The 21,986-nt window shown below is 46.1% G+C and overlaps 1 long non-coding RNA gene across 1 annotated transcript; it reads left to right on the plus strand.

Moving 5' to 3' along the window:
* Window positions 1-597: 597 nt before the first annotated feature.
* LOC143434407 (uncharacterized) lies at window positions 598-6,763 on the plus strand. The gene is made up of 3 exons (XR_013103879.1): window positions 598-810; window positions 4,912-5,016; window positions 6,569-6,763. It is a non-coding gene; the product is annotated as an uncharacterized LOC143434407 (long non-coding RNA).
* Window positions 6,764-21,986: the final 15,223 nt, after the last annotated feature.

The raw sequence follows: 21,986 nt of genomic DNA on the forward strand, positions 1-21,986 counted from the left end.
TACGCGTGCCTCAGTTTCCCTAGATAATAAAGCCCCTGGTTAGGCTTCGGCGGGGTGGTGCTTCCTGGGCAGGGAACCCAGCAACAGAAGTAACGATGCATGATCGACCAGATCAACCAGCCGCGAACACCCACGCGGGCTGCAGACCATCCTTGGCTGCAGCTGCTGCGGTGAGGGGGAAAAATGCTTCTCAACAAGCAGCTGGACCCAGGGCTGGGATGCTCCCACAAGCACAACAGGGTTGCTCCCTCCTGGGCTCGCCGGAGCCTGAGCCCGGAGCCCCGGACAGAGAGTCGAAGCGGCCGCAGGAGCGCAGAGGCCCCGCTGTGCTGGGCCCGGCGGGGGCGGCGGAGGCGGAAGCGGGGGCGGCCGGAGCGCGGTGGGGATGTTTAAAGGAAATTTACAATCATTTCCTCTCTGTGGTTTGGTGACAAATCAACTACATCCTGTTCTTTTGTGAGACTCCGGGCGCCTGCAAGGCGGGGGCAGCACTCGGCTCTTAAAGAGACAGGCACAGGCCCCTCCCTCTCCAGCCCTTCCCCGTGGGTTCCCCCAGTTCACCCCAAATCTCTACATCCAGCCTCCCCTAGGCGCTGCCTCAGAACAAGAATGGCCAAGCGCTTGCTCCTGGAGCTCCTGACCACGACCTGGATTGTACCTCTTTTTGGAGCGTGACCCCCCTCCAAGGTCCGAGGCAGGGGGCTGGGGGGGCAGTGGCCAACCCCACTAATGGTTGTTGCATCCGGGGACATCTTCCACAGAGGAGCGTCCGGGGTCGCCCCTCCCCAATCGGACAGCTGTGCCTGACAGGTCTGAACCTCTGCGTACTTCTTTTATACCCTTCTACCAATCCCCTTTACTCAAAATTTCCAGCCCCCAACCTGTAGATTTATGTTTAAAATGTTGATGTGCACACACAAGGTTTATAAAACGCCAAGACAGAGAAACTAACCGAGCTGAAGAAGTAATGAGAATCAGATGCTTAGGACTAGGGGGAAAATATACAAAAACACAAAACACTCAACTGCCCTCCTGGGATTTCGTTCATTCAGTCACTTAATGATTATTATTATTATTATTTTTTTTTTTACTAAAGTGCTGGTCATCACTCTGCTCCACTGTACCACAGTAATGTTTCTGACAGGGTCCTTGACCCCAGAATGCCTACATCTTTATGGCTTTTAAGGATGGATGATGGGTGGGTGGGTAGACTTTTACACCTATAGACTAAGATCAAAACAGCTGTTCTGTGTAAGAACTCCGAGGGGTGGACAGCTCACCGAAGACTCAGGCCCTAGCCCTAAAGGACTGTGTTGAAGGTTCCAAACAGTACCAGCAGGAAAGAGCCAGAAGCAGAGACAGTTTGTCAGCCCATCACCACCTGAAGGACATTCCCAGGGGCTCCTGGGCCTCTTGGTATCCTCTCTGGATGCAAATTAAACTCTCAAAAGAATAATGCCCAAAACCTTGGTCTCCTTGACTGAGGCTGTACCCAGGACTTAAGAGAACTTGCTTCAACAGCACTGATGTGATTCTTGGGATGTGAACATGGGGGTCACTGGATCCTTTTGCCTCTTCCACAATGTGGCCACAATGAATAAGTCTTTTTTTTTTTTTAATTAATTTGACAGTTTAAAGGACAACTAGCCTAACTTAACTTCTTGAGGGTATAGACTTGTGACCGCAAGTTAGTTCAACAGTATCTCAAAAAACAAAACCACTAACCCACCTGAGATTTAAGGAATCAGAGTTCCTGGTAAGGAAGCCTAGGCACTACCGGAAGGCTCGGGGCATGTGACTAGGCAAGATCCAGAACAGTGATGTCATATGTCTTCAATCCAGCACCCAGGAGGCAGAGGCAGGTGGATCTCAGAGTTCAAGGCTAGTTTGCCCTACATAGCAAATTCCTGCTTTACTAGGGCTATGCAAAGACACTATATCTCAAAAAGGGCTAGGGAGGCAGAGGGGGGTGGGTGGCGAGCTCAGAACCAGGGACCTAGAAAATCTGATGTTTGGGTTTCAAGGCAGCCAGGCCATATACAGTTCATCTAATTTAACTTACAAGAAAATTTGCCCCAAAAGATACGTAAAACGATTATTCCTACTTTTCAGATAAGGAAACAGGTACAAGGAGAAAGTAGAACTTGGTCAGGGACAGGTAGCCAGTAAGACCTAGAAGAGGAGGGTTTCAGATGAAGGGTGGGCTCAAAGGACTGAGGTACATATTTTACATATCAAAGCAGATCTGGCCTCTAGGTTCTCCCAGGATCCCTTAGTCTCTACTTGGCCTACTCTGACCCCAACCCTGAACTATCCTCCACACACACTCTCTCCCTCCTTCTCTCCCTTCCTTCCTTCCTCTCTCCCTCCCTCCGTCTCCATCTCTCTGTCTCTTTCCCCTTCTCTCTCTACAAGCCGGCCCTTTCTCTTTTTCTCTTCCTCTTTAACCCCCTATTCCCATGATGACTTCCCTGGCCTTAGACCTTGGGGCCAGTAAATAGCTTCCCAATAAACCTTCCTTTAATATAATCTAACCTGTCTGGAATTGGTTTATTTCACTAGCAGAGAAATAACCTATCAGGGTTGAGTCTTGGCCCTTCCTACATAATGGAGTCCAGGGTCTGTGGCCTGGATGTCCAGAGTGGTAGTCCAAAGTGACAGAGTATAGCCCTAAGCTAACAGTCTTTTTTGTCCCCTGCTGATTCTCTGGGTTCTTCAGAGATGATTCCCACAGACCCTGAGGTTCTGCCTGAGTCAGAGAAACCATTTGGCAGAACACAGAAAAGAAACTGCCTGGACACTCCTACAATAGAACACTTCCTGGCCCTTCACATTCCCCCAGGCCACTGAAGCCCTGGTCACCCGGTCACCACCTTCCCATTTGTTCAGTTGCCTGAGGCAGGATCCACAGGAGGGTGTGGTGTAAGCGTGAGCTACGGGAAGTTCCCTAGGGAAGGAAATATCCCATTAAGGCAGAGATTGGAAGAAAAGGAAGCCATCTGAATTTACGGTAGAATAGGGTGATGATGGTAAAAGCTGAGGAGAGGCTGGGGTGGTGCTGTACACTTTTCATCCCAGCACTTTGAAGTCTGGGTCCAGCCTGGTCACTTAGGTGAGCTCCAGACAAACCAGATTTAAGATGCGAGATCCTGTCTAAAACCAAAAATATCCTGAAAGAGTCCTACTAACCAGAAGGAACCTAGGAAGGCTGAGACAGGAGGATCACAAGTTTGCAACCAGCCTGAGCTACCTATGGGAGGAGAGGAACGAAACCCAAGATGTACAAGTATGGAACAGGCTCTTCTTCCAGTGTTTAGGAAACACTGCGGTGCACACGGCAGGAGAGCATAAACCTTGAACATCACAATCTCCTGGAAGAACAAACTCCAAGCAGGGTTGGCTTCAAACACAGAGTGCCACGCCCGGACCACTGCATATATTTATTCTGCTTTAATATCCGTATTATTTAAACTATAGTAATAGTTGTATAGTAGTTATTTAAGGACAATGCTTGGCCGGAATGATGTTTTTTTGACAAAAGGGCTTGCTTGCCAGCTTGATTACCTGAGTTCCATTCCAGGAACCCATAACAAACTGGATGTGGTGGTGTTCCTCTGTAAACCCAGCACTCCTTTAGGGCAACGGGAACCAGGAGGCCGAGGCCTGAGAAGCTGGAAGGCCTGCAGACCTGGAGTAGGCAGAGCAGCAGAAGCAGGAGACCCTGCCTCACCCAGGCAAGAGGAGAGAATGAATGGCCTTCTGAATGTTGTCCTTTGACCTCCACACAAGGCACACAGTATGCATGCAGGCACACACATAAATAAATACACAGTAATTTTTTTAAATGCTTGTTCTTGTTTAGTTTTGTTTGAAACTCATCTCACGTAGCTGTTTGAACACCTGTGTAAGAGTCCTCCTGCCTCTACAGAGTGCTGAGATTAAGGTGCACCACCACACATGGGTGCATGTGGAAACAGTGCCACTTCTATCCCTACCTCTAAGACATCCTCAGGACCTCTCCAGGCCTCAGTGCCCTAGCTAGAAAATGTGAACAAAATCTACTTATTCTCAAATCTGGATGCAAATTACACTCGCAAGGAATAGTATTCAAAAAAACACTGGGGATCAAACCCAGCGCTTTCTGTGTGCTAAACAAGCACTCTACTGTGATGAAATAAATCTTAAAAATCTTTTTAAAATTTTAATTTTATGTGTAAGAGTTTTGCCTGCTCAACATCTGGTGCTTTTGGAAACCAGAAGAGGGCATCAGATCTGGTGATCTGAAGTTACAGAGAGACTACTGTGCCATATGGGCTGGGAATTGAACCCAGGTCCTGTGGGAAAGCTGCCAGTCCTTTTAACCACTAAGGCATCTCTCCATGCCTTTCAACTATGATGAAATAAATCTTAAAAGGGGAAGTATCAAAACTAAGGCTGGGCCCTGGAACAATCATGTGGAGTTGACCCTTTGAGACCATTTCTCAAAATCTCTAGCTCAGCATAATGGCTCCACCAACCAACCATGTCTGCCACAGGTCATCGTTCCTATAGACAATATCTTACCATAGGCTAACCTTCATGTCCCAAGAAGAATTCTGGATTCCAGAAGGCAGATTTAAGAGCTGTAGGCTCCAACAGATGAAAGATGGCAATGTTCATGGGAGAGGAAAAAAAAAATGGCCCAGATGGTCAAAACCTAAGTCTAGAGAGAGAGAGAGACAGAAAGAAAGAAATATTGGTGGGGTGTTGGGTGGGAACTGCTTATAACATCACATGGAGAACAGTCCCCTTCAATACGGAGCAAGTGCATGATCTGGGCCAACAGCAAAAGCTGCCATGTTGGGTTCTAAGAGGACTGTCAGGCAACTCTATGATTTCTCCCGTTTATGTTTTCTTATCTCTTTGATTTAGAAACAGCAAATACCCTGCTTCCAAGCAGAAGCCAAGGAGACAGAAAACTCAGTGCTTTCGAAGGCTAGTTCTCCCACCATCTCCGAGCCTTCCTTCCTGCTTCTGGTGAGAATTAAATGCACAAATAAAGCCAAGTCCTCAGCCATGTACCTGGCACACACAGGATTCGGTAATTGCCAGCTTCAGAACTGCTAGTACAAGACCCCAGGCAGTTATTAACCTCAGTCTTAGCTGAGGAAGGAAAGTGAACTGAGCTAACCAGCTCATCAGGGCTCACACACTGACTTGGTCATCCAGGGGTTTGTGCTTCCTCAAATCCAATAGTGACTGGGCTATTAGTTATTCAAAAATTATCACCTTTGGCCTGGGAGTAGAGTTCATTGTTAGAGCACTTGCCAGCCTCCAGGAGGCTTGCTAATACTACAGACACACACACACACACACACACACACACACACACACCACAGAGGGCTTGATGTTGGTGCACACCTTTAATCCAGTACCTAGAGACAGAGGCAGATGGATCTCTGAGTTTGAGGCCAGTCTCGTCTATGTAGTAGACAGCCAGGGCTACAAAGTTTATTCCTACTACATGGTAGCGTATATGCTAACGGCTAGCTGGTACAGACTAACATAGACAGATAAAATCCCTTCCTTGCTCCCACAGAGGCCTGACCAGCTTTGAATCCTCTCACCCCAAATCCATCAAATAGTAATTGCTTTGCTCTCTTTTCTCTTCTTTCTCCCATCCTCTTCCTCTCTTTCTTTCTTAAAAGCAAATGAACAAACAAACAAACAGAAAACCCTGTTACCTCCTTTTCAATTTAGTTTGGAGAAAGTTTCTGAGGATGGAAGGTTTAAACCGATGGGCCATTCACAGCATAACAAAACAAAAGCAACTTTCCAGGTCACCAGCCAACTCTAGAGCACCACTATTTAAAACTCTGCTTTGGGGGAAGGACTAGAAGAGTTTGCTCCTGGCTGGTGGGGAATTGGAGAGAACGCCCATTTTTTTATGGCCAGCAAAACCAGTAAACATCATCACACCACAGCCTGGCTTGTGTACAGACATTTTAAATAGTTTTGTGTGAAATACAGGAAGAAAGTTCCTGTTGGCCAAGATCATAGCTGAATGGTTCCCTTTGGCTTCAGATTTAGGGAACCTGAGTCCCTGCTCAGGCTTCCTTGGAAGATCTACTGAAATATAACTCTTAAATAGTGTCTAAAGCCATTGAGCATGCACACACACATACATGGAGGCAGAGAGACAGAGGCACATGTAAATATAGGAGGTGGGGTTGGGTGGGGGAGATGGAGGGATGAAGAGTGCTCCTTTTCTCAGCCCTGGTGTACAGCTTTACTGATTGCCATCCTTCCTGGTGATCAGAGTGCAGAGTGCCTGGACAAAGGCACCTTGAAGGAGGCCTTTCTAGTATAAATGCTCTCTGGGATCACCTTCGCTGTGGGGGAGTGGGGGACAAGGAAGTGTTGCTGAACTCTTATAGGTAGAGAGGTTTTCTCATCTCTCTACCTTGCTGCTACCCTATCATCATCATCAACCAACAACATCATCATCAATCATTGTTATTATTATTGTTGTTATTATTATTATTATTATTATTATTATTATTATTATTATTATTGTTATTATTGACAGGGTGTCTCTACATAGCCCTGGATGTCCTGGATCACTATCAGACCACTGGTATCAGAGATCTGCCTGTCTATTACTGGTATACTGGTATACCAGCAGGCCAGGCTCCACCTCATTCTCCAGTACACTGCTCCCGGGCTCCCACATCCCACTGTAATTGGGCACAGCCTCAGAATCCCAATAAAGCCTTTGCTTTTATTTGGGCTTTCTTCCTTTCTTTCTGTTTTGTTTTATAAACAGAGTCTTACCAATGAAGCTCTGACACTCACTCACTCTGTAGCTGGCGGGTGGGTCCTGCCTCTGCTTCTCCAGTGCTGGGATTCAGACACAGCGGCAGGGCCAGCATATTCCTGGTTTGCTTATTTGATTTATTTGCTACTATGCCCAGACTGATCTTGAGATCTGAATAATCTTCCTGCCTCTGCTTCTTAAATACTGAGATTTCAGGCACGAGCTACCCCAAGTCCAGTAAATTTCCTTTAACCTCCTGACTCGGCATCTCCCAGGGCCCTGCCAAACTACACAAACCTGCTCAAGAACACAGATGGCTTGGCTTATGATAGTTCTACTGTTACTCTAAACTGCAAGATGGTCTGAAGCAATATAATATTTCTACCAAACAAAGCAGACAACATATTCCCTCTTTTCCGATTTAAATCTTCCCTGGGCTATCTATCAATATGCAGACAGATCCTCTCGTGATACTGGGAAGCTGCCGGCAAGCCAGGAAGATGGTGCTGCTTCGATGTTCAATGAGGTGTATTAATGTGCTTTCACTATCCAATAGGTTTATGGGATGGAAACCTCACCATAAACTGAGAGTCTACATATGTTTCAGTTTTTCCAAGTAACACTGATTTCCAGAATTAAAAAAAAAAAAAAAAAGCAATAAAATGTTTTTCAAAATAATAATACATAAAAAAAAAATTAAAACTATAGTTTCTGGGTTTTTTTTTTTTTTCCCAAGACAGGGTTTCTCTGTGTGGTCCTAGCTGTCCTGGAATTCCCTCTGTAGACCAGGCTGGCCTTGAACTCGGAGATCTGCCTGCCTGTGTCTCTATAGTGCTGGGATCAAACAGGTGCACCACCACCTCCAGGCAAAAGAAATTAAAAACATAAATTAGCCAGGTGGTGGTGGCTCATACCTTTAATCCCAGCATGATGGAAACTGAGGCATGATCTCTGTGAGTTCAAGCCTATCCTGGTCTACACAGTGAGTTCCAAGACAGCTAAAACTACACAGAAAACCCGTCTTACCTCAGAAAAATAAACGAGAGAGAGAGAGAGAGAGAGAGAGAGAGAGAATGCAAAAGGCTCATGAATTCAATATTGAGGAAAAAAATTCTAGTTTAGAACACCAATATATTATTTTTGTAAGAAATAATTCTGACTTGCCAGGTGGGAATATAGCTCAATAGAACCTGCCTTGTATGTCAAGGCCCTGGTCTGATCCTCAGCATCCTAAGAACTGAGAGAAGACACCCCAGTGAAGTCCCAACCAGACCCCTTACCATGCTGGTTTCTGCTAGGTCCTGCCTGGTTCTTGCTGTGAGTCCCTTGGTATCCAATTATTTCCTAATTTCCTTGAAGGTTTCCTTGGGCTAAATCTTCCAGTAGGCTCCTACAAAGAAATGCAGGTGGAAAATTTCTCGGGCCTTCACATTTTTGCTTTCATTTAACTTTCTTTCTTTCTTTCTTTATTTATTTATTTATTTATTTATTTATTTATTTATTTATTTTGAGGCAGACTCAAACAATCTGCCCACCTCTGCCCACAGTAGAAAGGACACTAAGCTCGCACTCCTTATATTTTTGGTTGTGAGCCTAGCCTTTTAACGGCTGAGCCATCTCTCCAGCCCTAGGCTTGCACTCCTACATCTGTAATTCTTCATATTTTGATTGATTCACAAGGTACAGAATTCTAAATCTTATTTTCCTGTCTTGACCACCTCTGTTCCCGAGAAGTATGAGGGGCTCCAGTGTCCAAGTCTTTGAATCACAGGTTTCTTTTGTGAGCCACCATGTGAGGGACGGGAATGGAACTAGAGTTCTCTGCAAGAGCAACAAGCACTCTTAGCCGCTGAGCTATCTCTTGAATCCCTCTTTTTGTACAAAACAAATACTCCCCCCCCCCCCACCATTTATGCTATGCCTTAAATATCTGTAAAAACAACTGGGTTGTTATTCTAGGTCATCAGGGAGACTTCCCTGCCAGCCACACTGAGGGTGAGTGGCTTTGTCTCTTAGGAGCTCCCACAACACCTGGTGGGTAGCACATGCATTTACCCTGTATTATCACTATTTGTTTATACTGTTGGGCTCTTCCGATAGATTCTGAAGCAATTCATAGCCATAGTGAGTTCCACTCCACAAATATGTGTAGAAAAACAAGGGTGAATGAATGAATGGTCATTGAGAATTTTTTTAATTTATTTTTTTTAATGTATATATACCTTAATTAGGGTAACTACTGCTGTGATGCAACACCATGACCAGAAGCACCTTGGGGAGGAAAGGGTTTACTTCACTCACGTTTCCATTTAACAGCTTAACATTGAAAGTAGTCAGGGCAGGAACTCAAGCAGGGCAGGAACCTGGAGACAGGAGCCGATGCAGAGGTCATGGAGGGGTGCTGCTTACTAGCTTGCTCTTCATGGCTTGCTCAGCCTGCTTCCTTAGAGAACCTAGAACCACCAGCCCAGGGATGGTACTGCCCACACTGGACTAGACTCTCTCCCATCAATCACTAATTAAGAAATTTTCTACAGACTTGCCTACAGCCTACAGTCTTATGGAGACATTTATCTCAGTTGAGGCTCTCTCTCAGATGACTATGGCTTGTGCCAAGTTGACATACAGTATGTAATGTGCATCCATGTGTGCATGAGTGTTTGCATGTGTGGCTACGTGTATGTGTAAGCCTGAGACGATCATCTGGATTCTTGCTAATAGTGATCCATCTTATTGAGGAAGGTATCTGAGGTGACCCCAGAGCTCTCTGATACAGCTTGTCTGGCTAGCCAGTTTGCTCTGGGGGATCCTGTTTTCACTTTTCAGGAGCTGGAATTACAGGCAGGCCACCGTGCCCACCCAGTATCGATGTAGGTTCTGCAGAGGAGATCCCTGGTCCTCACCCATGGCACCTCAAATGCTGTAACCAAAGGGTTACTTCTCTAGCATGCACATGTGAGCATGAATTTTGTGCATATGAATGTTTTGCCTGCATGTATGTCTATGCCCCAAACATGTACCTAGTACCCTCAGAGCCCAGAGATGGTGTTGAAGTCCCCTGGAACTGGAGTTACAATCAGTTGTGAGCTGCCATGTGGCTGCTGGACGCAGACCCACGTCCTTAATAAAACAACCAGTGCTGTAAACCTCTGAGTCACCGCCCCACCCTGGTTATTTTTTATTGGCATATATTCATCATATATTGATGGTTTCATAAAAATGTTTTCATAAAGTATATCATATACTATGAAGTGGTTTTTTTTTTTCCAATTAGGTGATATAATTGAGTGCCAGGCATGACAGCCATGCTGGAAAATTGATGCAAAAACACCGAGTTTAAAGACAGCCTGGGCTACACCTCTCATCGAAAAAACCATCTGAAGATATTAATCTATGGTAAAGTGTTTGATAAATGCCCTTACCAGCTGCAACATGGTCATTCCAAATTCAGTGTGAGGAAAAAGAACTGCTCTGGGAGACAGAAATGCCACCTCAAGAGCCAAAGTGCACAAGAACCCTTTGCTGTTTCTTCTTCAGTATGTCTTCTGTAAGGACAGGGACCGACTCTGCTCTCCTCACTGCTGTCCCCACCAGACAGTAAAAGAGGTAAAGGAAGGCCTGCCTGGTCTATGTAGAGGATTCCAGACCAGTGCTACATAGTGAGACCCAGTATCAGGAAAGGAAAAGAGGGAGGGAAGGAGGGAAGGAGGGAGGGCAGGAGAGAGGGAGGCAGGCAGGTAGATAGGTTGGTTAATAAGTTAGTGAAGAAGCATTTATCTCAATGGTGGAGCACTGCATAGCTTGCCTTCCAGGTACTGGATTAGAGTCATAGAGCCACCCTCTTGCCCCCAACCAAGAAAGCTGAACAAATACCTAATGCAAACAAATCTTATGCATCACAGCACCAGGAAAACTTACAGCAGGGTTGAGGAGATAGCTTAATATGAAAGCATAGGACCTAAGTTATGTTCTCCAGCCACCATGGAAGAGTCAGGTGTGGCAATGCACCTTTAATCCCAGCCTTGGGGACGCAGAAAGGGCCAAGATCTGGAGACAACCAGCCCACCTGAGTCAAGAAGCTTAGGTTCAGAGAGACCCTGTCTCAAAAAACACAGTGAGGAGTGATCAAGGAAGATACCTCATGTCAAACTCTAGCCTCCACACATGAGCACAAACGCATGTACATGCACTGGCATGTGCAGCAAACTGTGCCCTCAGTGGCAGCCTGCCCAGTGTTTCTCCACCACACACACACACACACACACACACACACACAGAGAGAGAGAGAGAGAGAGAGAGAGAGAGAGAGAGAGAGAGAGGGAGAAAATCTAGAAGACAAAAACATCTCTACAATGTTTGGCCATCCTGAGGAGAGGGGTTCAAAATGAAAACTCAGCTCACCATCTCTTCCCTCCCCACCCCTACCTCCAACAATGCCTACCTCAATGCCCCTGCCCAACTCCAGGCTCAGGCAGTGTCCTTTGGATCCCTGCACCTCTCATCTCCTTCAGGGTCTCTCTGTTTTTGGAGGTGACTGCTAAGGATGAAACCAGGGTCTACCGCATGTTGAGCTAGTGCTTGGCTACCCCACTGAGTTGACAGCCCCCAGTCTGAGCCTCTGCTCCAGTCTGTCTCTCAGTCACTTGGTCCTCCTGCCTCTGCAGATGTCACACTGGCTGACCTTCTACCTCCTGCTGGTCCTCCACTGGACCTTTGTGACCCCCTACTTTGCTTTATGCAATGCTCTCTCCTTTGCTCCAAGTCACCTTGCTGTCTGATTGGTCTTTGAAGTATCACTTTTATAACTCCCTTCGTTACCCCAAAAAAACACCTTCTAAGGCTCCTAATTTTTATTCACCTTAAATTATAGCTCCTCTGTCTGCTTTTAATTCTAGAATTATTGTTATAAACCATTTTGCAGTGCCGTGGATTGAACCCATGGCCTTTTGCTATTTCCCGGGATTGTTTTGAGACAGGATATTGCTACATAAGCCTAGGCTGACCTAAAAGTTGCCATGTAGTCCAGGCTGCTGCCACCTTTCAAATGCTGAGATTCTAGGTACAGCCTACTACTCCCCATAAAAATTACCAACAGTGCTTTCTAGGTTCTCTTTCGGACAGATCAGCTCACTTAGAGCTCTAGTTTTGCTGAGGCAAGCTAATTTAGTGTCTCAATACATGATTTTTGTTTGTTTGTTTGTTTGTTTGTTTTTTTGTTGTTGTTTTTTGGTTTTTGGTTTTTTGTTTTTCGAGACAGGGTTTCTCTGTGTAGCCCTGGCTGTCCTGGAACTCACTCTGTAGACCAGGCTGGCCTCGAACTCAGAAATCCGCCTGCCTCTGCCTCCCAAGTGCTGGGATTAAAGGCGTGCGCCACCACTGCCTGGCTAGTGTCTCAATACAATGGAGCTAGTTAGCTAGCTAGTTAGTATACCAAATGCCAAATAATCCTGCTTAACCAGTCCACCACTTCAGAACTAGTTTATCTACATTTACTTATTTACTTACTTTGGTTTGTTTTATGAGATGAGGTCTTCTTGCCTCTGACTCCCTAGTGCTAGAATTACAGGGGTGTACCACCATGCTGGGCCCAGATGTTGTTTAAATCTCTCCTCCTCTGGACTGCCTTCATTAGCAACATCAGGATTTGCTGATCTTCTGAGCTTTAAAGTCTAAGTAGTACCTGTTTCAGCCAATTCAACCGTGATGGGTGCCTTATTCAGGTCCCCAAGCTGACTTATCTGGACGTGATCTTCCTCCAAATGACCTTACTATTTGTCAATGTGAAGGGGCCCGAGAGGTCCTCTTATTGTATGCATTTGTTTATTGATGGGATAAGGTCTTGATAGGTGGACCCTGATAACTCATATCCTTAACTCACATTTGGCCCTGGCTATCCTTAAACACATGATCTTTCTAACTAGGCCGAAAGTTAAGTTCTTGGACAACAAGTATGTGTTACTACCAGGCCTGACTGTAATTTACTGATTGACTGACACTTACTGCATAGCTCGGGTTAGCCTTGAACTAGTAGCCATTCTCCTGCCTCAGTTTTCTAAGTACTGGAATTATAGGCATGAAGAGTAAAGATGTCCTATTCTGGGCATGATAAATTCAAACATGATAGCTTGAGGAGCGCTGCCTCGAGGAACAGACAGTTGAGAGAGACGCTCCAATCCCTGGTCTTTGATCTGAACTCTGGCCTTGACCCTGTTTTACTCTCTCAGTTACCGAGTCAATTTTATGAATGGAGACTTCCCACCAGGCCCTGCCCCTGTATCCACTCTTGGCTACTCAGAGCACACTTCTGCAGGCAAGAGCTGGAGACCAGCTCTACCATTCTGGTGCATCTCAAGTCCCACTGTGTGGAGCTCCTTCCTCAGCACTTTTGGATTCAATCCCCTGAGGTCTGATGTGTTTGTTCTGCGAGCCTCCCCAGCCTTTATTGATTGTCGCTACGATAGTGCAGATGCAGCACACGGTCACTGTTCTGCAGAGGCACTGAAGTACAGGAAGGAGTGTGGAACACAGAATGAACATCTTACTACCTGCTTGAACAAATATCACTGCTCCTATGCTTTAGAAGCAGCTAGTTAGCAGTTTCTCCTGGACATTTCCAGATCATGGAAATGGCTTTATCTATGGTTTTAGAAGCACACACACGCACATGCACACACATACACACACACACATACATGCACAAAAATATTCCCAACCCTCTTTATGTACCAATCAATGCCTTCTTCTAAATTTCCTAAACAATTAGTCCCCTGCTCCACCCCAACCCCGTGTATGTGTGTGTGTGTGTGTGAGAGAGAGAGAGAGAGAGAGAGTGTGTGTGTGTGTGATGTAGTCCATGCTGGCTTTGAACTCCCAATGCTCCTAGATTACAAATGTGTACCATCAAAGCCTTGCCCTACACAGTTACCCTTGAGCACTTTCCAATGCCAGAATCTCACAGGTCCTCCACTGCTTAACGGCCACAGACTTCATCAGCCCCCTCCACATGGGGATCTATTAGTAGGTTGCTAATACTAGAACATTCTAATGAACATCCTTATATACATAGCTCTGTGGATTCTTTAAGTCTTCGTTGTTCCTGAATGCTACATCAGACCAGACAGAAAGAGGATCTTCTCTTTTGGTTCTATTTCAGGTTCTGCCACCTGGATACGGAGTTCCATAATGCATCCTCACCTCAAAATAGAAGAAGAGGGTCCCTGGGCTGCCTCTTCCTGAACCTGTTCTGTATGCTGTCCCAGAGGCAGGCATCTCCCTTTCTCTGGAAGCACAGAGGAAATCCTGGACATGTGGGAAGAATACTCCAGAAACCAGCTGTGTTCTCAGGTGACCCTGAGAAGGCCCTGAGAAGGAAGGAAACACGTTTTTGGTTCATGAGACACAATCCCAGCTGCTTTGTTTTCAATGGGGCTAGAGGGATAAAAATGTGACAAGGGGACGGGAGCTGTGACAAGCTTCAGACAGGGACTGATGTCAACACACAGTCAGTGGTGATGTGGCACTATTGTCCCAGCCACATTTGTCCACTACAACGTGTCCTTTCACAGGCCAAGGACAGGATGGACTACAGGAAGCAGGACTATGATACTCAGCTCGGGCTGACTCCCCATGCCCACCACAATCCGGCCCAGCAGTTCTGACCATATCCAGAGAAGCTACGTATGATCCTGGGCGCAGCTATAGTAGGAACAAGGGCTGGGTCTTAGGAGCTCACTGCCCACCCTGGGACTGTCAGCGAGTCATCAAACGATCCTGTCAATAAAGAGCCACGGCAGCAGTCCTTGAGAGCAGGATGTACACTAAGTGCCCAGCACAGGACATGGCATTGCACAAGCAGTCAATAAATCCTTGATATTTGCTTCGGTGCCGCTTCCTTCTGACCTCTCACTGTACTCACTCAGAGGAAGGGCTCCGCAAGACACTCGTCTTGTCGTTCATTTACTCATTCACTGTTAGTCCTAGAGCTTGAACCAGGGCTTTGTGCATGCTACCCATGTGCTATGGACCTACGTCCCCAGCCCTTTTCTTCCTTTCATTTTGAGTCAGGGTCTTGCTAACTTTCTTCAGCTGGACTTAAACGCCTGCTCTCAAGGGATCCTCTCTCCTCAGCTTCCTGTGGTTGTTACAACTTCAGGGTCCTACTACCATGGTTGGCTTAGCCTTTGTTTTGTTTATTTGTTTGAGACAGGGTCTCACTGTGTATCCCTTGCTAGACTGGAAAACTATGTAAACCAGGCTGGTTTCAAACCCACTGAAATCCTCCTCCTCTGCCTCCCAAGTGCTGGGATTAAAGACGTGTACTATAATACCCAGAAGCCTGAAAGTTTCTTTTCGGAGTAGGGGTGCACATATGTGAGAAACAGTCACACACAGACAAAATGGACCTTGAACTTGGTACATAGTTGAGGATGGCCTCGAACTTCCTGCTTCCATTTACCAAGTGCTAGGATTACAGGTGCCACCATATCTAGTTTATACAGTGCTGGAGATCAAACCCGAAGCTTCATCTATGACAAACACACTACCGAGTGAGCTACATCCCTAGCTCAGCTCATATTCCTTGTCCCTTCTCCTGTTTCCTTCTTCCTCTCCCCTTTCCCCCAGAAGAATATCTAGAAGAGAGAGAGAGAGAGAGAGAGAGAGAGAGAGAGAGAGAGAGAGAGAGAGATTCTACATATTCTTTTCCTGGCTTATTCCCAGCACTGAATCACATAGATAAGTTTAGAGTCAAGGTTCTAGAATACAGACCTTTCCTCAGAATTTCTAAAAAGAAACCCAAGGCCTTGGAATATCAGAGGGATGGGTAAAAAGAAATCTATTCTCTCAATGACTATACAGAAAGAATCCACTGTGTCAAGGGGAAAAAGCAGAAGCTGGGTCACATTGTTCCCTCAGCTCCTCACTCCCTGGCTTATGCTCAATCCCCCAGCATGCCTGGCAGCTCTGCCGAAGCGGCCTCCACATCCAGTGTTCAGGATGCCATTGAACAGCCAGTGTCCACCTGCACTCAACACTCTGCACTGAACACTTCCGTCCACTCTCTAGGTACCTGTCTCCTTTGGCTGTCCTGGATTTTGGTACTCTTCTGTTACTGTCTTCTCTCCCATTGTCCTTACAACTTTAATTTCATCTTCAAAACCCACATGCTGGAGGGCTGGAGAGGTAGGTGTCTCAGGGGTTAAGAGTACTGCTCTTCCAGAGAACCCAGGTTCAATTTTCAGTGCCCTCACGGCAGCTCACAACCATCTATAACTCTAGTTCTAGGGCATCTGACACTCTCTTCTGGCCTCTATGGGCACCAGGCACACATACATGACACAGAGACATCTGTGTAAAGACTCATGCACACAACATAAAATAAGAATATAATTTTAACAATCCTTACATTTCATAGGTAGAAGTCCTAGTCATTTGTAACTCAGACTGTGGCCCTATATATAGGGACTTTCAAGATCTAACTATGTTAAAATGAGGACACCAGGGTGGAGCCCTCAACCAATATGATTAGTGCCTTTACGTCAAGGATTAATCAGGACACAGAGAAGGCCATGTGAAAATATAAGAGAAGATATCCTCTAAAACTCAAGAAGAGTCTCAGAAGAAAGCAATCTGGCCAATACCCTGACCTTGGACTTGCAGTCTCCAGAAATGTGAGTTGGTAAGTTTCTGGGTTTTGGCCTCTCAGTCTACAATGTTTTGTTACGGCAATCCTGGCAAAGTCACTCATGCCTAGAATACATCCAGTGTTCCCAAAAGTCACCCATGTCCACCAACCCCCAAAGCTTTAGCTACACTCCTCTCTCCAACACCTGCCTCAGGTCAACATGCCCACACAGAGACCTGGGCACACCATTTCAACTCCAGTTCCAGATGAACTGGCAATCAGATAATGTCTCCTCCCATTCTCCAATGCAGATTGCTTTGCTAATTCTTAAACCCGAAGAGGTCAAGAACCACAGAGCCACGGAAAGTTGGCCCAGTCCCCTTGTTTTGCACACACAGCACCGTCACCAAAAAGCAAACCAAGGAAAAACTCAGCTTCCTCCTGAATTCTTGCCCCTTAGCAGTCCATGTGTGGTGGCCACTGTCAAGACTGCAGCCATTGTCTGTGGCTGCTTTGAGACAGGGGTCTCCCTGTGCAGCCTAGGCTGGCCTCAAACTTGCAAGCCTTCTGCCTCAGTTTACCAAGTGCTACAGATTATACATTAGCACACACGATATGACCTCCATCTTCAGCCCTCTTTCCTCCCTCAGAATCAATACAGGGATGTCAGCACCTTCCAAAATCACACTCTCTGTTGCCCAGTGATTTACTTATATTTTATTTTTTTCTTTTTCTTTTTTCCCACTTTGACAGATATTGACAAATATTTTGACACATTTAACTTCTTTTTCTTTCTTTCTTCCTTCCTTTCTTTTTTCTTTGAGATAGGTTCTCAATATTTTATCTCTGGCTGTGCTGGAGCTCACTTCTTTCTCTTTTTTTTCTTTCTTCCTTCCTTTCTTTCTTTTTCTTTGAGATAGGTTCTCACTGTTTTACTTCTGGCTGTCCTGGAGCTCACTATGTAGATCAGGCTGGCCTCAAACTCACAGAGACCCACCTGCCTCTGCCTCCTGAGTGCTGGGATTGTGAAGAAGAAATAAATAAGCCTTGAATGAATCTAAGTAGGGTGATGCAGCTGTAGCTCTATTAGATCACCTGCCCATCATTTATGAAGCCCTGGGTTTGATCCCAGAGACCACATAAACCTGGCATGGTGGTACATGCCTGTCATCCCACCACTGGGGAAACAGAGGCAGAAACAGAAGCTCAAGGCTATCCTCAACTACATACATGGAGTTCAAGGCCAGCCTGGGTCACATGAGATCCTGTGTAATAAAAAGAAGTAAAATAAGCGAGAACTCTAACTATAAGCCTGTCTTACTTACCATAAGCTTAACCCTGAGTCATATCAGCTGCTGTAACACACATAGGTAAAAAATCCTCAGCAGAAATAAATGGTTTTTTTGTTTTGTTTTGTTCTGTGTTTGAGAAGTTTTTACTATGTATTCTAGACTGGCTTTAGGCTCAAGACTTGTCTGCCTCAGCTGTCAGAATGCTGGGCTTACAGATGTAGACAACACCATGCCAGAAATTGAAATTGTAATGAGGCCCTCCAAGGGGAAAACTTCACTAACTTGTAAAAGTTAATATACACCTCTGAAGGCTACAATTCCAATCCAAGCACCAGAGAACACCCAGAAACATGCTACACATTACAAACCATTGATCTGGGCTTGGTGGTACAGGTTTGTAATCTCAGCTATATAGGAGTGGGCAGAAGCGGGAAGATTGAAAGTTCAAGACCTGCCTAGGCTACAAAACAAGCTCAAAGCCAGCTGGAAAAATAAACTGAGTCTGTCTCATGACTGAAAAAGTAAAAAGGACTTGGGGCTGGAGAGACGGCTCAGAGGTTAAGAGCACTTGTTGCTTTTCCAGAGAACAGGAGTTCAATTTCCAGCAGCCAGGTCAGGCAGCTAACTACCTTCTGTGACTTCAGCTCCAGGGGATCCAACCTCCGCGGGCACCTCTGCTCACAGTATTTATAATAATATAAGCAAACTGAAGTGTACTGCTGTGAACTGAAATAATAAGGTTTAGCAGACTTTCAGGAGGCAAATCCAGTATCATACAAGTGTAATAAAGAGATTGAACTTCCCTCTCACTATGTCCACCCTGTGGTCTCTGCTATTTACAGAGAAGTGGGCAGAAGATATAGAAAGGACAGTGGCTGGGCTGGCACAGTGCTTGCCTAGAGAGCAACTGGAAGCAGAAGTGCTTGCCTATAATCCCAGAGGTGAAGAAGGCAGGAAGATCAGATGGTCAACATCTTTGGCCACACAGTGGGTTTGGAGCTAGCCTGGGCTACATGAGATCCTATTTAGAAACAGAAAAAAGGAAGGATGGAAGAAGCAGAGAAGACAATGAAAGGAGAGGGGATGGGAGGACAGAGAAGAGGTGAACACAGCCAGCCTGAACTAGGAAATCAGATCCCTTATTACTTCAGGAACCCAAGGGGAGGGGGAGGGGTGTCCCCAAGTTACCAGACCCTCTTGGCCCCTTCCACTCTATGCCTTACACTGGTCCAGGTAAACTTTTATTTTCCAAGATAGGGTTTCACCACGTAACCTTGGCTGTTCTAGAACTCACTATGTAGACCAAGTTGGTCTAGAACTCACAGTGAGCAAAGGTGTGCGCCAACACAATGGTTCTAATTGGAGATAGTATGGCTCTTAGCCTCTCCTCCTCTTCCTCCTCCTCCTCCTCTTCCTCCTCCTCCAGAAGAGTGAAAATCTTTAGGCTCTTCAAGTACATCAGGAGTAATAATCCTCATGATATTTAGGATGCTTTATGCTCCCCCCCCCCAAAAAAAAAAAACCTTTTCCACAGATCTTAAAAGGAACTGCAAACTATCACAGCCTGCAAGGCCCTGTGTGACCAGGCCTCTGCCTTTCCTTTGCTTTCTCTAAGAAGTCAGCTTCCAAAGTCCCTTGTCACTTCTTACACAGGCTAAACTCAGCCTCCCTCTGCCTCAAGTGCTCCTCCTTCAGCACCACCCACTGCTATCATTTGGGTGTCAGCTGAATCATCACCCTCCACCCCCTACCCCTGCTCAGTCTCCGTGCCTTGTTTTACTGCCTGAACAGCATGTGTCATGCTGAACAAACCTTGTTTGCGGCCAACAATTGCATCCCTGGTCTGGAGTGTACACTGCACCAGAACAAAGCTGAGGCTGTCCCACTGTTGACCCTTCCACCTCCACCTCCCAACTGCTAGGATGACAGGCATCTGTCCCCTCACTGAGTCTTCTCATATTTGTTCTTTGTTCGGGACCTCACTCAGAATTCTCAGTCCTAGAAGGGAGTCCATAGGCTTCAGGACCCTGCTCTAACTACCTGTGTGGGTAGCAGAAGCCTCGAGGTAAGAGCTGTTACACCCAGCTGTGGCACTATTGGCTAACTTGTCAACACGGAGTAGGGTATGAAGGGCAGTCAAGTCCAAACCCTGCCCTAGCCAGCTCCCAGAAGTCAGCTTTCCCTCTTTTTGTTTATTTTCTATGCTGGGGATTAAATCGAGCCTCACACATGCAAAGCTAGCCCTGTGTGGGAGCTACACCACCATGTCTCAGTTTTTGAGGCAGGGTCTCATGATAGGTTGCACAGGCTAGGCCTCCCCATTCTGCCTGTCAGCCTAGATTCAGGTTCCTAATACCAATGCACACCACTCCCTAACTGTCAGGGACTTCCTCATACTCCCTCCACATTCCTTGTTTATTTGCTGATTTGTTTATCTTTTTACTAGGTAGGCAAGTTGTCCTCCCCATCCCACCCAAGGGAAAAGAGAGGGGGGAGGGGGAGGGAGAGGAAGAGAAGGAAGCAGGGGGGGGGGGCAGAGAGGGCACACACTCTGGAGTTACCCATTGGAGCAACACTTAGCTTTTTTTATATTGATGTCAGGATTCAAACTCAGGTTTTCATGATTTCTTAGCAAATGTTCTTAACCTGAGCTAGCTCTCCAGATCCTTGGTTTTAATTGTTGTTTGAGATGCATTCTCATGTAGCCCAAGCTGGCCCAAACTTGGTATCTAGATAAGGCTGGCTTTGAACACCTGGTCTTCCTACTTCCACCTCCCAATTGCTAGGACGCCAAACTGAATCTTCTCATAGCCTTTCTTCGAATGGGACCTCACTAAAGCATCAGACAGTGACACAACACTGAAAGCACAGTGCAACTGCTTTGGAAGGCTGACACTGCCTTCGGCATACACAAGCCGATAGGCAAACATGTTCACGGTAGATTTTTGTGGGTGCTGAGGGTCAAACCCAGGGCTTTATATGTGACAGACAAGTGCTTTGCCACTGAGCCATTTCCTGGTCCAGATGCAGTGGGTTTTTTGTTTTGTTGTTGTTGTTGTTTTTGGGTTTTTTTGTTTGTTTGTTTGTTTTTAGAGATTTATTTATCATATGTGTATGAGTGATTTGCCTGCATGCATGCATGGCTGGTACCCACAAGGTCAGAAGATGGCACTGGATCCCCTGAACTGGAGTTGCAGATGGTTGTGAGTCTCCATGTGGGTGTCGAGAATTGAACCTAGGTCTTCTGGATACTCTTAGCCACTGAGCCATCTCTCCAGTCCTTCTCTTTCTTTTTTTAACCAATGGCTGGATGCCTTGAGAATTGAAGGGGTTTTGCTCATTTTTTGGTCTGAAAACAGGAAATCATGTTACCCAGGCTGGCCTCGAACTGGCTGTGTAGCTGCACATACCACCGTATCTGTTTTTCTGTGATTCTGGATGGAACCCAGGGTTTGCTGCATGCTGGCCAAGCACTGTACTCACTGAGCCGCGCCCCCAGCCAGGGGAAAGCTGTTTCTTAATTGGAACTGGTTATGCAGCTTGCTCATTTAGTGAACATTCTCAGGGCTGTACACTTCCTAGCGTGCCCCATTCTGAATGTGCTTATGTTAAATCACACGAAATTGGCATTTTTATACATGAAAAGTGGGTGGATACTGGCAGTCACATATGGTCCAACTTACACTTTATACGTCAATAAAAAGATTACTTATGAAAAGAAAAAATCCTGCCCAGTTGAACTGCCTTCAATAAGGTTCTGTAAAAACTGATTTTGAGTACATCAGGTTTGGTCTCCCTGGGTCTCCTTGGCAGGTGGCCAACAGGGTGAGGGTCAGTGTAAAATCTTCCCTGGGGCCCAAGGTTTCTGACATTATTAAAGCCCCACAACAAGGTCCGAGTCCACTGTCTCCTAAATGTATAACCAGCATCTCAAATCGGGGTGTTCAGGGGTCCAAAACATGACCCTTGGGGGTCATTAGACTTAACAAACGCCTTGTTTGGCATTGGGAGGCTCCTGGTCTCCAGAATAATGTCCCTGGGCCTTAAGAAAAGATCATCTCCTTCCTGTGACTTCTTTTTTTTTCCTCCAGGGTTTTATCCCTTCTGGCAGTCATCACCAGGATGGTCACAAAGCTTTTCTCACTAGACTAAGCCAGGTGAAAGTGGGATATTCCTCTATGGCACTGACTGCAGCATTCTCAGGACCCGGCATGGTGGCTGGCTAACTGATATGGCATGGGTGGGATCCAGGTAGAAAAGGGGGTCCCAAAGTACC

This window comes from Arvicanthis niloticus, chromosome 14 (genome assembly GCF_011762505.2).
Source record: "Arvicanthis niloticus isolate mArvNil1 chromosome 14, mArvNil1.pat.X, whole genome shotgun sequence".
Classification (NCBI taxonomy): Eukaryota; Metazoa; Chordata; class Mammalia; order Rodentia; family Muridae; genus Arvicanthis; species Arvicanthis niloticus.